The following is a 19,533-nucleotide window of genomic DNA, read 5'->3' as shown; positions in this document are numbered from 1 at the left end:
CGGTCTGCTGAACGATCCGGCTGGAAAAACCTTTGTACAAATGTTTCCAGCTTGAGTGAAGTCAGTCGGTTAAACAAAATCCTTGCGAAATCTAAGGATTTCCGGGTGAACGAACTTCGTTTGCCAAATGGCGATCTGACTTCCTCTGATGAGAAAGTTCTGGAATGCTTATTCAGCACACACTTCCCTGGATGTGTGGATATTACATCTTCGGATGATCCTGATGTCTTTTCTTGTAGTTATGATTCTTTAGCTTCGGCTCGGAGTATTGTAACTATAGAATCGATTGAGTGGGCTCTTAATAGCTTTGCTCCTTTCAAATCTCCTGGGGCAGATGGGATTTATCCTATTTTGCTTCAGAAGGGATTTGATTATTTCAAACATGTTTTGAAAAAACTACTTGTTTGCAGTTTTGCTACAGGGTATATTCCCAAATCCTGGAGGGATATTACTGTAAAGTTTATTCCGAAAGTGGGTCGTGCGTCGTATGAAGAAGCAAAGAGTTTCAGACCTATCAGTTTGACCTCTTTTCTTCTGAAATGCTTAGAACGCATTGTGGATCATCACATCCGTGATGTTCATCTGGCCAACGTGCCTCTTCATGTGAACCAACATGCCTACCAATCTGGTAAGTCCACTGTGACTCTTTTACACAAGGTTGTTTACGATATCGAGAAAGCATTCGCTCAAAAGCAATCTTGTTTGGGTGTTTTCTTAGATATCGAGGGTGCCTTTGACAACGTGCCTTTCGATGCCATATTGGAAGCCGCACGGAGTCATGGTATATCTCCAATGATTTCCAATTGGATTCACCAAATGCTCAAAAACCGATATCTCTTCTCGACATTGCGTCTAGCAGGGATTAGGAAATTGAGTGTTTGTGGGTGCCCCCAAGGGGGAGTCTTATCACCGCTTTTGTGGAATCTCGTAGCAGATACGCTATTGAGGTAACTCAATAATAGCGGTTTTCCTACTTATGGTTTTGCCGACGACTATCTAACATTGTTAGTTGGTATGTGCATCAGCACCCTTTTCGACCTGATGCAAAACGCCCTTCAGGTAGTTGAGGGTTGGTGTCGCCAATATGGCCTTTCGGTTAATCCGAGTAAAACATCTATTGTTCTTTTCACGGAAAGGCGAAACCGTAATGGCGTTCGACCTTTGCGTCTCTTTGATTCTGAAATCGATGTGACTGAACAGGTAAAGTACGTTGGAGTCATTCTTGATTCCAAGCTTTCCTGGACACCTCACATTGAGTTCAGAATCAAGAAAGCTTGTATGGCCTTCGGGCAATGCCGGCGTACTTTTGGTACAACTTGGGGTCTAAAACCCAAGTATATCAAATGGATTTACACAACTGTGGTTCGGCCAATATTGGCTTATGGATGTCTTGTGTGGTAGCAAAAGGGTGAAGTGAGAACGGTCCAATCAAAATTAGGCCATCTCCAAAGGATGTGCTTAATGGCGATGTGTGGAGTGTTCTCTTCAACTCCTACGGCAGCGCTAGAAGTTCTCTTTGACGTTGCCCCACTACACATTCATCTCAAACAAGAAGCCCTTTCGCCGGGGCCCGTGGCGTAGTTGGTCACACGTTCGCTTCATATGCGGATGGTCATGGGTTTGATTCCCAGCCCCGGCACTTGCAATTTTTCGTCAGTTGCTTTTCCCCCGAGAGCAGCTGACACTGACCCTCTTCTGAGCCCCATGGCTCAAACGAACCCGGATACCTGGACATCGGCAAACTGCTATTCATAATGGACCCCCAATCGGACTGAAAAGGAACAACGGCCATCCATCATCATCCTTGTGCTCATCATTCTACTAGGTATAAAGTAGAAAAAGTGAAAGCAGCAGAAAGGCAACCAGTTCGATAAAGTAGAATAGAATCTAGGCGCTGTACAAAATGTAAGTGCAGCTGTCAATTGAAATTGCTCACGCAGTGCCCCAGTGGACAATAGAACTGTAAATTAGGTTAAGTGATTAAGAATAAAAAAGAAGCCCTTTCTTGCACTTACCGGTTACGGGTACTCGGTCTACTAGAGGAAACTCCTGTGAACCGCAGTTCAACACACACCTCGTTGTTTCCACTTTTGGTGAATTGGGACAAAATTGTCCTTGCTCCAAGTGATCTTACAATTGCTTGTAATTTTCCATATAGGACATTTTCCACGAAATTCCCTTCCCGGGAAGAGTGGACATCTGGTTATCTGGAAAGAAGTATTTCAGACGGCATCGTATGTTACACTGATGGCTCCCTTCTCGAAGGTCGAGCAGGTGCTGGTGTTTATTCTCGTGAGCTAAGGCTGTATCAGTCTTATTCACTTGGTAGACACTGTACCGTTTTTCAGGCCGAAATCTTTGCTCTTATGTGCGGAGTGCAATCAGCACTTCAGCAGCACGTAATGGGCAAAGTAATATACTTCTGTTCAGATAGCCAGGCTGCTATTAAAGCACTTGCTTCGGCCAACTCCAGGTCGAAGATAGTTATCGCTTGTCGAACTCAAATCGAGGAGCTGAATTCAGCAAACGCTGTTCACCTTCTATGGGTACCTGGTCATTCTTCCATCGCTGGAAATGAATTGGCTGATGAGTTAGCTCGCTCTGGAGCATCACATGACTTCATTGGCCCTGAGCCAGCTATTCCGATATCGAAGTGTTGGATTAAGCTTCAGATTCACACCTGGGCTGTCACTCAACACAGACAATATTGGAATAGTTTGGAGTCATGTCGTCAAACCAAATTGTATAGTGCTGAGCCAACTCTACGGGTGGCGAAGTATCTAACTAATCTGTCTAAGCAGAATTGCAGCATTCTGGTCAAAGCATTGACTGGCCACTGCCGACTCAGCTATCACATGGCGAATATTCAGCAAGCTGATTCATTTGCCTGTGATAGCTGTGAATCCGATTATGGAACTTCGTATCATTTGATATGCAACTGTCCAGTTTTCGCGCAACTGCGTTTCCGAGTATTCGGTAAACACTTATTAAGTGAAACTGACTTCAGAAACCTGAATCTTCAGGATATTCTGTTGTTCTTAACCCGCTGTGGTAAAGAGCTATAGGCTCTATTTCGCTTTATGCGTTATTACAGTGCCCTTTTCAGGGCGCTGTTTGAACCCATTGTGGTACGCTTGTGCGTTAGTACCCTCTTCCAGGGTATTTTTTTCCTATTTCCCTACCTGTCCCTATCCCCATCCAAATCCTTTTTCCTTCCTTTTCCCTCAGGTAGATGATGAAATAGGCTGTTATTTTGGCGATGGCACAAATGTCCCAAATGGAGGATAACGTGCCTCTGGAGCCGGCCTTCTGATACCTGATAATGTCAAACTGCAAAGTGTTGCGTGTGCTGAATGAAAATTGCAGTTTCGGGGATGTCTTCCAACAAATTTTGTCGATCATCGGTAAAAAGAGTCACTCCGAATTTCTCAAGGTTGATTTCGTTTTCACAGTGTCTTATTGCCTCAAGATACCATATTACTTTGTTTCAAGCAACAAAGAAGGCACGGCAATATCATTGAAAAGAATAGCGTTAAAAATCTAATGAAATGAGCGTTGAACTGCCGACCATTATTAATCTAAAAGTGTTTTGTATCCGTTTGTCCGTGCGTTTACTGTTCTGTGTATGGCATTTCTCTCGCTCAATCGGGTCAGTGCAAACTAGTTACAACCAGTGAAAAACATATGTCGCCGCCAACTAATGTCGTGAATCGTATAGGTAGGGAAAATGGAACCGGGAGATGAACGCATTTGCCAATAATAAACGACCCAAAGACGACCATTTTGTCAGATTGAGTACCTGTTTTATGAAAGTTTTGAAACTGGAAAATAATTCACATTTCGATTAAATTATCTTGTGATCTGAAAATTTTCTAATTGTTTTCTAAGATTGTTTCTAGGGGTAAGACACTGTGCAAACGAGAGTAACTTTGCGAAATTCGGATTTACTCTTTTTTATCGATGATCGATGAAATTTGTTGAAAGACAACCCCAAAACTGCAATTTTCATTCAGCACACGCAACACTTTGCAGTTTGACATTGGTGCCAGGTCACACTGTGTATAAATGGGAGATAATATGAGGAACTGTGAGGAATTCTGAGCAACACTTCGAACACAGATTTTCTCTCGTTAGATCTGTCTTGCCACAAGGGGTCAACTATACGAAATATTCAAATTGACCGTTGGAGCGGTGTACGATTGGAATAATTATAGTATTACGTCCATTTGTATGTGGACCACATATGGATGGCAAGCCGGTGATGGTGGTAGGAAGTAACAACGACTATAGCAATCAACATTTCAAGAAGAAAATTTTCTATTTTTGTGAAAAAACAAGACGCGAAACGCCATCATCGAAATTTTACACAACCCACGCAGCATCGTTGACGATCGCCGAACTCGAACAATCAGGCATCCATCGGTAGTGGATCGCAAAATGCTAACCAAACTGAACTGGTCAAGCACAACTTGCCGCCATCGTGCAGAAAGACACGCACGCACGAATTTCCCACTAGCACACTCCGCCATAGCCATGCGCTGCAGTGTTTCTCAAATGTTAAGTTTTTCGTTTCTTCAATAAAGTTTTTAAATTTAAAAAAAAATATAGATTTTATTTATTTATACGACATTTCAAAGAACATTTCAGTAACAAATTTTGAAACGACGTATAATCAATGCTACACCATTGATTATTCGTCGTTTTCAAAATTTGTTACTGATTTTTTTAAATCACCTTTTGACAGCTGGGCAACTGTTTGACAGCTTCACCTAGTACAAAATGCGACGAGTGATAACTCAACCTAGGGGCAAGACAGGTCGAGAGAAGATCTGTGTTTGGAAGTGTTGCTCAAAATTCCTTATAGTTCCTCAGATTATCTCACATTTATACCAAAGTGTAATCTGGCACCAATGTCAAACTGCAAAGTGTGCTGCATGAAAATTGCAATTTTGGGAATGTCTTTCAACAAATTTCGTCGATCATCGATGGAAAGTGTAATTCTGAATTTCTCAGAGTTGCTTTCGTTTGCGAAATATCTTACCTTAAGGAATGTTACGTATATTTATCTGTGATTCTGATGTCTTCAGTATGAGCTTGTAGAACTCGTTGTAGATTGTTGAAGACAATAAATTTATTTTGATTTTGACTTCTAACAGTAACAGGCTATTTAATCAGAGATAAAAAAAATCACACTACATGGCGACCGTGACAGGACTGATCACTACACCAGATTGACAAGTTAAAGGGAATTGGTGAAAAACGAAAATAACATTTAAGTGTTAAGTAAAACAAACATATAATCACAGACAAACAGACGTAACACTTCGAACATTTGTCAATTGAAATCATAGTCACGGATTCGCCCAATGCTAAAAAGACTATGTTTGGCCGACCACCAACTAGGTGGCGGTAGTGAGCAAACGTCAAACTCGAACAAAAACGATGCGACCGCCACGGTTGAACCTTGGGGCAAGACACTGTGCTGGAGAGTACATTTTCTTTCACAGAGTTGCTCAGAATGTCTCCGGACTGCTCCCGTTTATACTAGGGTGTTGCCTGATTAACCGCAAAATCAAAACAAAATTGCCCGATATCTCGCTTTTCTTGCAGTTTTAGGGATGTTTTCCAATAAATTTCGTCGATCATTGGTGAAAATGGGCAAACAGAGTTACTCCGAATTTCTCAGAGTTACTCTCGATAGGCCTTTTCATGTGACAGATCCGTGCATGCATTTGTTTACAAAGCTTGAACAACAGCTGCTAACACGAACGTGTCATCTTCATAGAAGAACTGTCAAACGCCCGAAAAATCAGCTGATTTAAGACGTCACATGAAAAGGCCTATTGCACAGTGTCTTGCCCCTAGGGTTGAACAGTTGGCCAACTATCAAAATTTGAAAAAGAGCGTTAAATCTGTGTACGATGGGAATTATTAGAGTGTTACGTCTGTAATAGTATCAATAGGGATTTGGTATGATCTAGGGGCAAGACAGATCATGCGAGAGAAAATCTGTGTTCGAAGTGTTGCTCAGAATTCCCCACAGTTCCTCAGATTTTCTCCCATTTATACAGAAGTGTGATCTGGCACCAATGTCAAACTGCAAAGTGTTGCGTGTGCTGAATGAAAATTGCAATTTTGGGGATGTTTTCAACAAATTTCATCGATTATCGATAATAAGAGTAACTCCGAATTCCTCAGAGTTGCTCTTGTTTGCACAGTGTCATGCCCCAAGCATATGATAGCAAAGATGCATACAGTAATTTTTCGATTGCAAGAACAATCCATCAATTGACGTCAAATGTTGATGTTCATTTGACGTCAATTGATGGATTGTTCTTGCAATCAAAAAATTACTGTATGCATTCGAAAGTTCGTTTGAACTTACTTTGCGCACCATTTATAATAATATCACACATTCAGTTGGGAACCCCTGTCCCATTACATGAGTCGCGGTGGTTTCCTCAAGGACGCGACGCGACCGCCGATTCCTATCACCGGTAAATATAAATATCAACATCTAATCACCATTCATATTCGTATCTACGTTGGATGCGTAATGCGCGTTCTAGTGCGTGCTAGGCGCCATCAGTCGGTCATTCAGTCAGTCGTAAAAAGGGTTTCCGTCTATCTCATACATATATCCGAGGGCGCGTGGAACTGGTTAGCGGCGGTTTATGTTTACCGCAAACAAAAACAGTTTTCAAAATTGTGTTAAAAGCTTGTGGATAGCTATCGCCATACCAGAAGGTGATTGCGACACAGGCGGAAGGTCGTGTACTTTTCCAGCCCTTCGGCGCGTCGTAGATGTGGGAAACGGTGCCTTTATTGCATCGCATATTGTAGGAATCGAAGATTGTATTGATCAAGATAGGGAACCGTATCCCTCAGACTAGCTGGGTCGGGCTACCGGACTACTGAAAATTGTCTAATGCACTCATTTGATATGATACAATTATACTTGACTTTGTTTTACGCTCTCTGGCAGCTTTGAGGATTTCCATGGGATATCTTCTGAAGAATCCTTGATTAATGTCTGAAGGCGTTCTCTTAGGAATTATAGATTGCATCTGATATTTTGAGAGAACTCTTGGAGGTTTTTCTGGAGAAATTTTCGGAGATATACACGGATGCATTCTTTGATAAAATCTCATGAGAAATTCTTGCAATCGTCTAGTCGTATTTTCCCTAGGGGCAAGACACTGCAAACTAGAGCGACTCTGAGTGATTCTGAGTTATTCTTTTTATCGATGATCGACGAAATTTGTTGAAAGACATCTCCAAAACTACAATTTTCATTCAGCACACGCAACACTTTGCAGTTTGACATTGGTGCCAGATCACATTTTGGCATAAATGGGGGAAATTCTGAGTAACTGTGAAGAATTCTGAACAACACCTCGAACACAGATTTGCTCTCGTTAGATCTGCCTTAGCATTTTCCCTATCTGAAGGATAGGATTCTTTCTTGGTTTTGTTTTGATTTTCATCTATTTCAGATAGATCACTTCACTCACTTTCACGAGCACTCTCCGATTCAATTTTCTTTCTGCTCTCTTAATTTATTTCGCCGAGGTCAGTAAAATAAATTGCCAAGAATCCAACAGCTGAGAGCTCGGTAAAAATCTCGGTAAAAGTTCAATTTGCCGACTGGGCTGCAAACTAGGGAAAACCGAGGGGGAAACTTAGCTGTCAAACTTTGACGAGCACTTCGGTAATGCATTATACCGAAGTTCAGTAAATTATTTTTTTCCATTCCTGATTATCAATAAGCAGAAGTAAAACAATATAAATTGAGTGATTAAGTGTTACTCACTTTATTCCAGCGAAAAAAACAATAAAAATAAATTTGTGTGCTGCTAAATCCAAAACTCTCCAAGGTGCGATCCAAAGGAAAACAAATAGCACAAGGAGGATCAAACAATTAGTCGTCCGGCAGTCTGATGGCAGCGTTATGCTTCTTTAAAAATACCAAACTGAAAAGACCAGAAAAGGCAAGGGGAATGACATATCCTTTTCTAACCGGAATATCCGCATTTATCCGTTTCTAACCGTCGCTAACCGTTGCTAAGCAAGCTGCTAAGTGAGCAGCGGTTAGACGCGGTTAGCGACGGTTAGAAACGGATAAATGCGGATATTCCGGTTAGAAAAGGATATGTCATTCCCCTTGAGAAAAGGAGAATTTCACATATCACACCTGAATCTGCACTAAATTCCTTGAATAATTTGTTTAGTTAGATTACTTATTAGTCACTACTAGTCTTCGATGATGGCACCCGATTCAACTCAGCGCGTGTTGTGTCAAGTTTTTTGACAGATGTGATTTACCGAAACTCAGCTAAATGGTTCGATTGCCGATCGCTGTTGCAAAATAGTTTGCCGAGATTCAGTAATTGAAGTAACTTGCTGAATTTCGTTAATTTGAATGACAGATTGTTGATGAACTGTCAATTTTCAACAACATTTCAGCGAAAATGAACTTTACCGATTGATCTCGTTATTTCACTTTACCGAGACGAAATTTTGAGATTAAGGGCCGATTTCTTCCCCCTGACTTACCCTAATAAAAATGTATTATACACTGGCGATTGGGTGAATGATTGTATTGTTCCGTGTATGATCAAGATGATAGCCCGAAAGGGTTGTTAAGCACGTTGTATCATATTTTTCTATTAGGGTAAGCATTAAAGCAGGTTTAACTATATGGGTAAGCCTGGCTTACTGGTTAAGCTGAGGTGAAGAAATCGGCCCTAAGTGTGTGTTTTTCTCGCGGAAGTTAATGCAGTGTGGCCTGTTCTGCAGGTTTGTGTGTTTCTTTTTGTGAAATAAGTTTGTGAAATGTTGAATTTATGAAAATGATGTCGGCAGTCGTGCCCGAGCAGAGAAATAGTGTGATAGCGGAAGTGCACCAAAAATCCATATTTGAAAGCAACCAGCAATATAGTACAGTAGACGTTCAATAACTGCAACATGTTTACGTTTCACTTAGCAAACGAAATGCGATAACTGCATCGACTGACAGATGTCAACAAGTTGCCAATCGTCATTTAATTACCGTGAACGTGATCCGATTCGTCATTTGGGCTAATATAGCGCACCATTATGATGTTTGTTGGTGCGATAACTGCAAATTTGTTGCACTTATCAGACTAGGGGCAAGACAGATCTAACGAGAGCAAATCTGTGCTCGGAATGTTGTTCAGAATTCTTCACAGTTCCTCAGATTTTCTCCCATTTATACCAAAGTGTGATCTGGCACCAATGTCAAACTGCAAAAGTGTTGCGTGTGCTGAATGAAAATTGCAGTTTTGGGGATGTCTTTCAAAAAATTTCGTCGATCATCGATAAAAAGAGTAACTCCAAATTTCTCAGAGTTGCTCTCGTTTGCACAGTGTCTTGCCCCAAGACTTGCAGTTAAAAAGCATTGCAGTTAAACCGCTTGCACCGATCGAACGTCTATTGTACGAGGTATGGTGGATATACTTTCACGCGTTATAGTACAGCACTGTATGCAGATCATGGCAAAAGAGAGCCTCGATTTGGAGTCGCGCCCTAATGCCGTCTGAATCTGCCAGACCTCGCTTATTTGGCTAATTTGTTCTACAACAGTAGAGTAAAGTGGGGCAAAAGTTCGAGTGGGGCAAGAGTTTCTTTTGAAGTTTTTAAGCTCAATTCAAATTATTTCTTTCGGGTGTCAAGGTTGTTCGAACCCTTTTTTAAAAAGAGTCTTTCACTCCAAACATTATGAAAACTGATCAATATTTCGAGAACTTATGACAAAATGTTGGTTTTTGATCAAAAAATTGTAACATGCGATGGCCCTTCCAACGCATGGAATGAAATTTTAATGAAATCGAATTCGATATTTTATTTTGGGGCGTAACTAGGTATATTTTGAAGATGCTCTAGCATGTATAACTTTTCGCAAAAAAGATTTGGAAAGCGTATTTTACACATAGTGGGGCAAAAGTTCGAATTGTGGGGCAAAAGTTCGAGTCATGTGGCAACTTTAGATATAAACCTAAAATTCTGCAAAATGCACATATTATCTTCAAGAGTAATGGAATTAGTGAGAAAATTCGATTAAAGATGTAAAAAATGTTGATTTATCTGAATTTGGCGGAAAACTACTAATTTTTGGTGCAGTAAATTTAACCCTGATTTGGGTAAAATCCAAATCGAATTTTAAAGTGTATTCCAGTTCTAACATCAAATATTAAGTGGTTTCAGGTATTCCTATTACCAAAGTGTCAAAATAGTGTGCTACGGTCAGCGAAATTCCACAAACACTAGATTCGAACTTTTGCCCCAGTGGTGGGGCAAGAGTTAGAATAAAACACACACATATAAAAAGTGTTGTAACTCAAAATTGAAAAGACATTTAGCGTAACTTTGTTAAGCAAAATTTTAGCTCATGGATGGTAGAATCACCACACGGTATTTATTTATTTTTATCTGCTTCGATTTTTTTAAATAGGTTGAATTATCAACTAAGGTCGAACTTTTGCCCCACCTTACTCTATTGAGATTATTGAATCATCTGCATCTTCACCACCGTTCGGAATTTTCTCTCGTTCTCACAAAAACAGAATTCTCCCTCACGCCAATTTTCAGCGAAAATCTGGCTAGAGAAATCTCCCTCACAAAGAGCCCGATCATGTTGTCTTTCCTTGGCTCCTATGACGCCGACGATGATTCAAGCAAGGAAATTTTCAACTCCCTCTGTGTGGTTGGCGTGGTGGTGTGGATAGAGTGCGCGTGTCGCGGTTGTTTTTGTAATGTTCCAGGGATTCGAGTTGCGGGCACAATTTTTGTTGATCTGCTTTGAAAAGATTTTCGTGAGAATTTGGTGAGTGAAAATTTAACAGAACGAAAAGACATTTTCTGCAGGCTGGCGCGATTTTCAGTTATCATTAATCGCTGCTCTTGAAATAAGTGCTACAGGGGAAAAGTATTTCTCATGCAAAATAATGAAAATAAGCTCTCCCGCCGCCGTGAGAATGATTTATTTCGTATCGCTGAAACGAAAATTACGAACCCTGATCTTCACCAAGAAAATTATCGAAACGTAACTCGGAAGCTCTGGGGCATGCTCTGGGGGATAGTGGATCACAGGGTGATTCAAACCTTTTTTTTTATTATTTATGTGTATTTTAACTTAAAGCTAATTCTACACTTTGATTCAAACCTGTTTAAATTAATGAGTCTCAAGTATAGTATAAGTATGGTTTATCAAGGCGCGTTAGTTCAAACGTGACATGTCTCTCACATCTCCAACTGAGGATGAACATAGCAGCAGGCAAGAGTATTATATACCTGAGACGTGTTTCATAAATAGATGAATTACAGGACGGACGTTACGAAAACCATATACAGGAGGTGACCAAAATGTTTGGGATAGAAAACTTTTTTTTTTCTCTCACAACAAAGTTCAAGAAGCTGTAACTTTTCATCTAGTGGCAAGACACTGTGCAAACGAGAGTAACTCTGAGAAATTCAGAGTAACTCTTTTTAACAAAGATCGTCGAAATTTATCGAAAAACATCCGTAAAACTGCAAGAAAAGTAAACTATCGGGCAATATTGTTTTGGTTTTGCAGCATATCAGGCAATACCCAAGTAAAAACGGGGTTTAACTGTTTGTCAACCTATTATACACTGAGAAAAATCATGTAGTAGAAGCAACTACGTGGTCGTTCTTATTTTTACCATGGCAAAAATGGTAATATTGACAAAAGTTTGTGTTAATTTTACCCAAATTTGATCATAATAACTATGCTTTGACAGATCTCCTAATAGTAACCATTACCACTTACTTTGGTTGATTTGGCTGCTAATTTCAGAGTTAAAATTACCATGACTATGTTTCACGACTACAATTTCGTAGTTGACTCGAACAGGCAGCATTCTTAGAGAAACGTAACATGACCGCCTCTTTTTGCATTTTTGACTGTGTTTTATATTGATCCAGCAGATATGTATAAACCATATTTATTTATAGTTTATTAATAAATAATTGATTAATAACTTCATTCTTACCGAGATTCTTACAGAACTACACGGAATAGCTGTCCTTATATTGAAATCGGGAAATGGGGACTGCAGCAGAAGCAACTAGTGGGATTATGCGAGAAATTGTGGAGGAGAAACAATCGGTGCTGGATGTACCGAGTTGTGGATTTGGCTGCGATATCCTTATAAGACTTCAAGAGGTGAGTTTGGGCAATTGAGGTAGATTGGTTGATGACATTACAGTCTGAATCGCTGGAACTATTCTTACAGATCTTCCGTATCAGCAGCAATCACATCAACATATTGGATTTCTCTACGGCCAACGCCAGCAAAGCGCTCTGAGCTGCCAATTCTGCATGTTGCTGTTTCAGTGCCATCGTCAGTGCCTAAGTAAAAAATCGCCACACTATCAGCAATGACTTCTACTTGGGAGCAAATTTGATAAAATTTTGAAATTACGGCGAAGGGCACGACGGGTGGATCATTTGTGGCGGTACTGGCAACAACAGCTAGGAAGCAACATGTTTTCCCCGTATTTTTTGTAATTAAATTGAATAAAATATAACTTCAATTTTTATTAGCTTTTTTTCTTTTAAAAATTGTAAATAAACAAACCCAAAATTACCGCTGCCATTATTCAACCATGCGCAAAGTAAAAACTCTATTTTTATGGTTGTACGTACTATGTTGCTTGTAATTACGCATGGTAAAATACACTAAAGAATATGGTTGAAAACAACATCAAAACGTAAACAAAACAAGGCATAGTAAACCAAACCCCTCTAATGGTAGTTTCAAGCACGATGTATGGTCTACCAAAATCAAGTAGTAAAGATGTTTTAGGTTGACCCTCGATACAGTCAAAATTACCATGTCCCTTTTTTCAGTGTATGTGCATCTTTGGTACATACTTGAACTCGATTGATTAATCTTTCGCGAAGTTAGAACCGTTCTCGTAAAACACTTTTTTTTCACTGCGATTTATGTTGGCTAAAATCAACAGTTGCGGAGAAACTGATTAAAAAACGTTTATTTTTGTGGATAACAATAATCTGAATTTGATAATTATTCTAGAAAATCTTCAGAAGTACACCGGGAATTCCTCCAGGAGATCTCAGAGTATTTTCCCTGAAGTTCCCAGGGAGTTTCTCTAAATTCCAATTTAGAAATTGCTCTCCAAGTTCTCCAAGAATTCCTCCAAGAATTCCCCAACAATTGCAAGTATTAAACCTTCCAGGATTTCCCTGAGATTTTTTCCAGAATGTTTCAAGAAATTTCTCTAGGAGTTCCCCGGGAATATTTTTACTTAGCCACGAAAATTGCTTCAGAGTTCCCAGGGAATTCCTGCAGATGTTTCCCGGAAATTCCTCCAGGAGCTCTCCAAGAATTCCTGCAGGAGGTTCTCGGTGATTTCCCCAGCAGTGTCTTAGGAAATATTGTAGGAGTTCCAGGGAAATTCTGTAAGGAGTTCTTCAAAAATCCCCCCAGGTATTTCCCAGGATTTCGACAAAATGTTCTTCGGGAACTCCTCCAAGAGTTTCTTGGGAAATATAGTAGCATTTCCTCGAGAAATCCTGTAAGAATGCCTCAAGAATTTCTTTAGGAGTTCTTCAGGAATTCCTCTAAAAGTTGCACGGGAATTTCTCTAGGCAATTCCTCCAGGAGTTCCTCAGGAATGCTGAAAGAAGTACTTGCTAAATTTCTCCAGGATATGTTATGGAAAGAAATGTTATCCAGGAGTTCTTTGGAAAATCAACCAGAAGTTCCTAAGCAATTCCTCCTGGAACTTCTCGGAAATAAATACTTCTAATAGTTCCTTAAGGATACGCCCAAAAGTTCTACGGGAATTGCTCCAGGAGTTCTTCTGAAATTTCTACAGCAGTTTTAGGGAATTCCCCCAGGAGCTCCCCGGCAATTTTTTTCCAGGAGTTCTCTGGAAATTCATTCATTCTCCGGGAATTTTCGCAGGAGTTCCCCAAGAATTTCTCTGAAATTTCTCCAGAAGTAGCTTGAGAATTACTCCAGGAGTTCTTCCTGAGGTTTCTCGGGATTTCGTCCAGGATACTCTTGGGAATTCCTCCAGGAGTTCCTTGGGAATTACCCTAAAAATCTCAAATATTCAGCTGAAGTTTGCCAGTATTAAATATGTTGACGATTGCCCTTGCCCTTCGCAGTTTTATAGGAGATATTTTTATTTGGTAAAAATAATGCAAGATGGGCCTGAATCAAGTAGGTATACATATGAAAATGAAGATTATTATTCGATATCGTATATACGCGTAACGGTTTGTCCAAATTACCTTTTCAACTAAATTTATTGAGAGTATTGTCGTCGCGGTTGAAACCCGAAGTTTCCCCACACCCGACAATCGAATTTTCTCAAAATCCATACGTGAAACCTAACGTCGGACGTAGTGCGCTGAACAGGAGCCCACTATCCAGTGCACTGTGCCCGACGTACGTCCGACACACGGTTACGGAGAAACATTGATTTTTCGCGTGTCAAAAATTCCGATTTTCAACTGCACGAACAATACTTCGACAATGATTTTTCATAAGGGCCTAACTGATTTGATCGATTTCTCTTCGTCGACTCTCTAGGGGCAAGACGCTGGGCAAACAAGAAAAACTCTGAGAAATTCTGAGTAACTTTTTTCACCAATGATCGACGAAATTTGTTGAAAAACACCCCTAAAACTGCAAGAAAGGTGAGATATCGGGCAATATTGTTTTGATTTTGCGATGAATCAGGCAACACCCAAGCAAAAACGGGAGCAATCCGGAGGAATTCTGAGCAACTCTGTGAAGGAAAACGTACTCTCCAGCACAGTGTCCTGCCCCAAGTCGACTCTCTCTTTCGCTAATAACTTCATCACAACAAACAAAATCATTATTCTTTTTGTTTCTATAGCAACATGAAATCATCTTCTTCGCATTTCAACCAAATTTTTTTTGAGAAACTCAATACACATTCTATGATAACACAAAGAGAGAATCGAAAACTCGAAAATGTCAGTTAGGCCCAAATGAAAAATCAATGTCGACTTATGGAAACTACACGGAACTACAAATCAACCAAAATTTAAGTTCTTTTGACGCAATCCCGTACCTCCGTGGAATTACTCAAATTTGCGTCAAACCGCGATAGTGGTCACTAGTAGCACAGACAGTCTGTGTCTGTGCTAGTAGTTCTCATTTGATCGCGGCAAAAAATTTCACCCAGTGGTAAGTTATTTTCACCCAGCGGAGGCTTTATTTGACGCAAATTTGGGTTTAGTCAAGATAATCCAAATTCGGCTTCTTCCACGGAGCAGCACCATAGACTAATTTCAAGACCTCGATGTACCAAAGAAAACGATCAAATTTTCGGTGACCAGTCCGGTACCCAATAAATATTCATAACCGTGTATTTTTTTCCGTGTAAATCGCCTTTTGTGTAAATTTTATTTAGCGTGTTACACTGATCTGACAGCTCTGACAGTTAGGGACTAAACATGAATTACGTAAAGTGAGTACCGAGCATTGTTCACAATCTGCGAACTTGACTGCGGAAAAAATTGCGACCATGACGCCGCTGGCAGCACGCATGTGTCGGTGCTTCTCTCTTTGTTTTTGACAACTTTTGTGTGGGGTGAGGGAGAAAACAACCCAATGCTGAGTAAAAACTATAAGCTGTTTAGCCAAATTTGAGTTTTTAGAACTTATTCTTTGGGTTTAAATATTTTTCAGTGTAACGCGAAATTATATACACTCAGAAACATAGGCGCCAACTTGTGACGTAGTTGGGGGGGGGGGGGGGGGGGCGATGCTCTCCAAAATTGGACAATATTCAACTTTTTTCAGCTCAATTCATTAGTTTTCACGTGAATATGCCTAAACAAGATGAATTGCGTTGATGTTTTTCGAATTTCATTGATTTTGAGAGGCTTCGCCCCCCCAACTACGTCACGAGTTGGCGCGTATGCTCAGAAATAAAATAGTATAAATACACGGAATTACTATTATTTATGCATGTTGTATCCGCATCTTTCTCACTCTATTTCTATTTTCATGCTATCTGCCGTTTAGCCTGGGTTGACGCGAAATAATTTGTCAACCCAGACGAAGCAGCAGATAGCATGAAAACAGAAAGAGAGTGAGAGAGATGCGGACACAAAATGCATAAATCTAGATTGAGTTTAAATAAGAGCGAAAGTAACATGAGAGAGTTCTCTTCATCGACTTTCTCTTTTGCAAATTAAAGTGAAAAGATGCAAATTCAATCGAACTTTTTTTCACTAGACGCTAGATTGCATCGCAACCTAGCGATTTATGACCAAAAAGTGCAACCATACTTGCATCTTGTCACTTCAGTTTGAAGAAGAGAGAGCCGATGAAGAGAACTCGCTCATGCTACTTTCGCCCTTATTTAAACTCAATCTAGAAACTAGGGGCAAGACGCTGGGCAAACAAGAAAAACTCTGAGAAATTCTGAGTAACTTTTTTCACCAATGATCGACGAAATTTGTTGAAAAACACCCCTAAAACTGCAAGAAAGGTGAGATATCGGGCAATATTGTTTTGATTTTGCGATGAATCAGGCAACACCCAAGCAAAAACGGGAGCAATCCGGAGGAATTCTGAGCAACTCTGTGAAGGAAAACGTACTCTCCAGCACAGTGTCCTGCCCCAAGTCGACTCTCTCTTTCGCTAATAACTTCATCACAACAAACAAAATCATTATTCTTTTTGTTTCTATAGCAACATGTAATCATCTTCTTCGCATTTTAACCAAATTTTTTTTGAGAAACTCAATACACATTCTATGATAACACAAAGAGAGGATCGATGAAGAGAACTCGAAAATGTCAGTTAGGCCCAAATGAAAAATCAATGTCGACTTATGGAAACTACACGGAACTACAAATCAACCAAAATTTAAGTTCTTTTGACGCAATCCCGTACCTCCGTGGAATTACTCAAATTTGCGTCAAACCGCGATAGTGGTCACTAGTAGCACAGACAGTCTGTGTCTGTGCTAGTAGTTCTCATTTGATCGCGGCAAAAAATTTCACCCAGTGCTAGGGGCAAGACAGATCTAACGAGAGAAAATCTGTGTTCGAAATATTGTTCAGAATTCCTCACAGTTTCTCAGATTTTCTCCCATTTACACCAAAGCGTTGTCTGACACCAATGTCAAACCGCTAAGTGTTGCCACAGACAAACAGACATACTACTCAAATCGGAATCATCGCACGATTTAACGGTCATTTTGAAAATATAGTGTGGTTCGGACTGTGCTCGCATGTGTCATGGTGGCGCTGCTGTGCCTCAATTTTGCAGAGAAATGAACGCGACGCCGATCAATGTTTACATAAAATGACTCAATCATGAACCTTCATTCATGTTTTATGAATGGATGACGCCTCGGGGGAGTCGTCACCTGCAAAATTGTTACATCGAGCCGAGGGAAACAACACCTGCAAATGAGTGCTTCGGATTGAGCATTATAGAGGGTGCTAGTGAGATGCCAAACGATGTTTTTGAAGCAATTTTCTTCTAAGTAGTATGTCTGTTTGTCTGTGGTGTTGCCTGTACTGAATGAAAATTGCAGTTTTAGGGATGTCTGTCAACAAATTTCGTCGATCATTTATAAAAAGAGTTACTCTGAATTTCACAGAGTTGCTCTCATTTGCACAGTGTCTTGCCCCTAGACCCAGTGGTAAGTTATTTTCACCCAGCGGAGGCTTTATTTGACGCAAATTTGGGTTTAGTCAAGGTAATCCAAATTCGGCTTCTTCCACGGAGCAGCACCATAGACTAATTTCAAGACCTCGATGTACCAAAGAAAACGATCAAATTTTCGGTGACCAGTCCGGTACCCAATAAATATTCATAACCGTGTATTTTTTTCCGTGTAAATCGCCTTTTGTGTAAATTTTATTTAGCGTGTTACACTGATCTGACAGCTCTGACAGTTAGGGACTAAACATGAATTACGTAAAGTGAGTACCGAGCATTGTTCACAATCTGCGAACTTGACTGCGGAAAAAATTGCGACCATGACGCCGCTGGCAGCACGCATGTGTCGGTGCTTCTCTCTTTGTTTTTGACAACTTTTGTGTGGGGTGAGGGAGAAAACAACCCAATGCTGAGTGTGGTATTTTGGGATCCTCACTTCTTGACAGGTTGACTAATAATGGCTCTTCAAACATCACGGCCTACTAGGCAGTATTATAAATCACCACATCTCCTTTTCTTCCAAGTGAAGTGAGAGAAAGTTTCCAAAGATGTTCCCAAACAGAAGAGTTACACTTCAGAAGTCATGTAATGTAGTCATAGCTACAGTTATCTATTCAAAATCGAAAATTCAAACTCGAAAGCTGAATCCTAACTAGATCTTCGACAACATTCACGTGAGCATAAATAAAGTATACTGTACAGTACACTACTTTTCCAAATACTCGTTGATGCCGTTGGTGTTCTCTTCAATAGTATGTTGAGCACATATCCTTGACGACTGCCTCACTCATCATTCACTTCATTTAGTTTCATTTACCTACACTCGATTTTCAAGGTTTTATCAAGTAATTGTAACACTGATCACTTTATAAGTTCCACAGCATTCTATTTCCACCGGAATTGGTAGATGACATCTACCACTCTAACCGATTCCTTCTAGGATGAGCTTTTACTTCCTCCAACACAACGCTACGGAAACTCCCTTTCGAGGCGAGTTTCTCTACCCAACTGCCACCGAATTCAATTGTTGTTACGGTAGCTCCTTTTTGGCCATGTAAACTTGGGACTAAGGTTGGGTAGACCATATCCTATCGAATGAGTTGATATCCTCGTCTAAATACCTTAACTTTTTTCCGCTGCCAAACCTGGCGCTGGCAGAATGTATTTATTTGTTTCTTTACGACCACCGGACCCGACAGATCGTATCTGCCGCTACGGTTGCTCTTTTATAAGGTGAGCATTCTTGGCGCTGGACCTAATGGATCGACGCGTCGCTTCAGCAGCTCCCTTCGAAAGGCGAGCCTTTTGACAACTACCGGACCCAACAGTTCGAAACTGCCGCTTCGGTTGCTCCCTTCTAGGTGAGCATTATCTCGCTGGACCCAACGGATCGAATCCGTCGCTTCAGCAGCTCCCTTCGAAAGGCAAGCTTTTTACGACTACCGGACCCGACAGTTCGAAACTGCCGCTTCGGTTGCCTCCTTCTTACGGAGGCATTCTATCGCTGGACCCGATGGATCGAATCCATCGCTTCAGCATCTAGCTCCCTCTTACGGCAGCTTTTCTTTTCTTTTCGCCTGCACCGGCCAGATTTTCATCCGCCGGTGAGGCACCTTGCCCTTTTCTGTCTGACCCGATCAGATACTATCCGTCGGGATCAGACAGTATATATTTACCATTGATAATTATTATTCCAAACTAAATTCCAATCTACTTCGATTTTCTACGGTGGGTTCTTGTTGGTCGTCGCCAATGTGGTATTTTGGGATCCTCACTTCTTGACAGGTTGACTAATAATGGCTCT

General features: G+C 40.5%; 1 protein-coding gene and 1 long non-coding RNA gene across 3 annotated transcripts in view; both read left to right on the top strand.

The window, feature by feature from the left end:
• LOC109426084 (uncharacterized) overlaps positions 1–19,533 on the top strand; it is a 645,679-nt gene that overhangs the window by 144,684 nt on the left and 481,462 nt on the right. The gene's annotated exons all lie outside the window — the stretch shown is intronic.
• Positions 11,657–12,579, top strand: LOC109422235 (uncharacterized). Of its 2 annotated transcripts, none has more exons than XR_009999326.1 (2): positions 11,657–11,974; positions 12,050–12,579. It is a non-coding gene; the product is annotated as an uncharacterized LOC109422235 (long non-coding RNA). The 2 variants fall into 2 exon arrangements; XR_009999327.1 differs by having other exon boundaries at positions 12,040–12,579.

This window comes from Aedes albopictus, chromosome 3, assembly GCF_035046485.1.
Source record: "Aedes albopictus strain Foshan chromosome 3, AalbF5, whole genome shotgun sequence".
Taxonomy (NCBI): Eukaryota; Metazoa; Arthropoda; class Insecta; order Diptera; family Culicidae; genus Aedes; species Aedes albopictus.
This window is presented reverse-complemented; position numbering and strand designations above follow the sequence as displayed.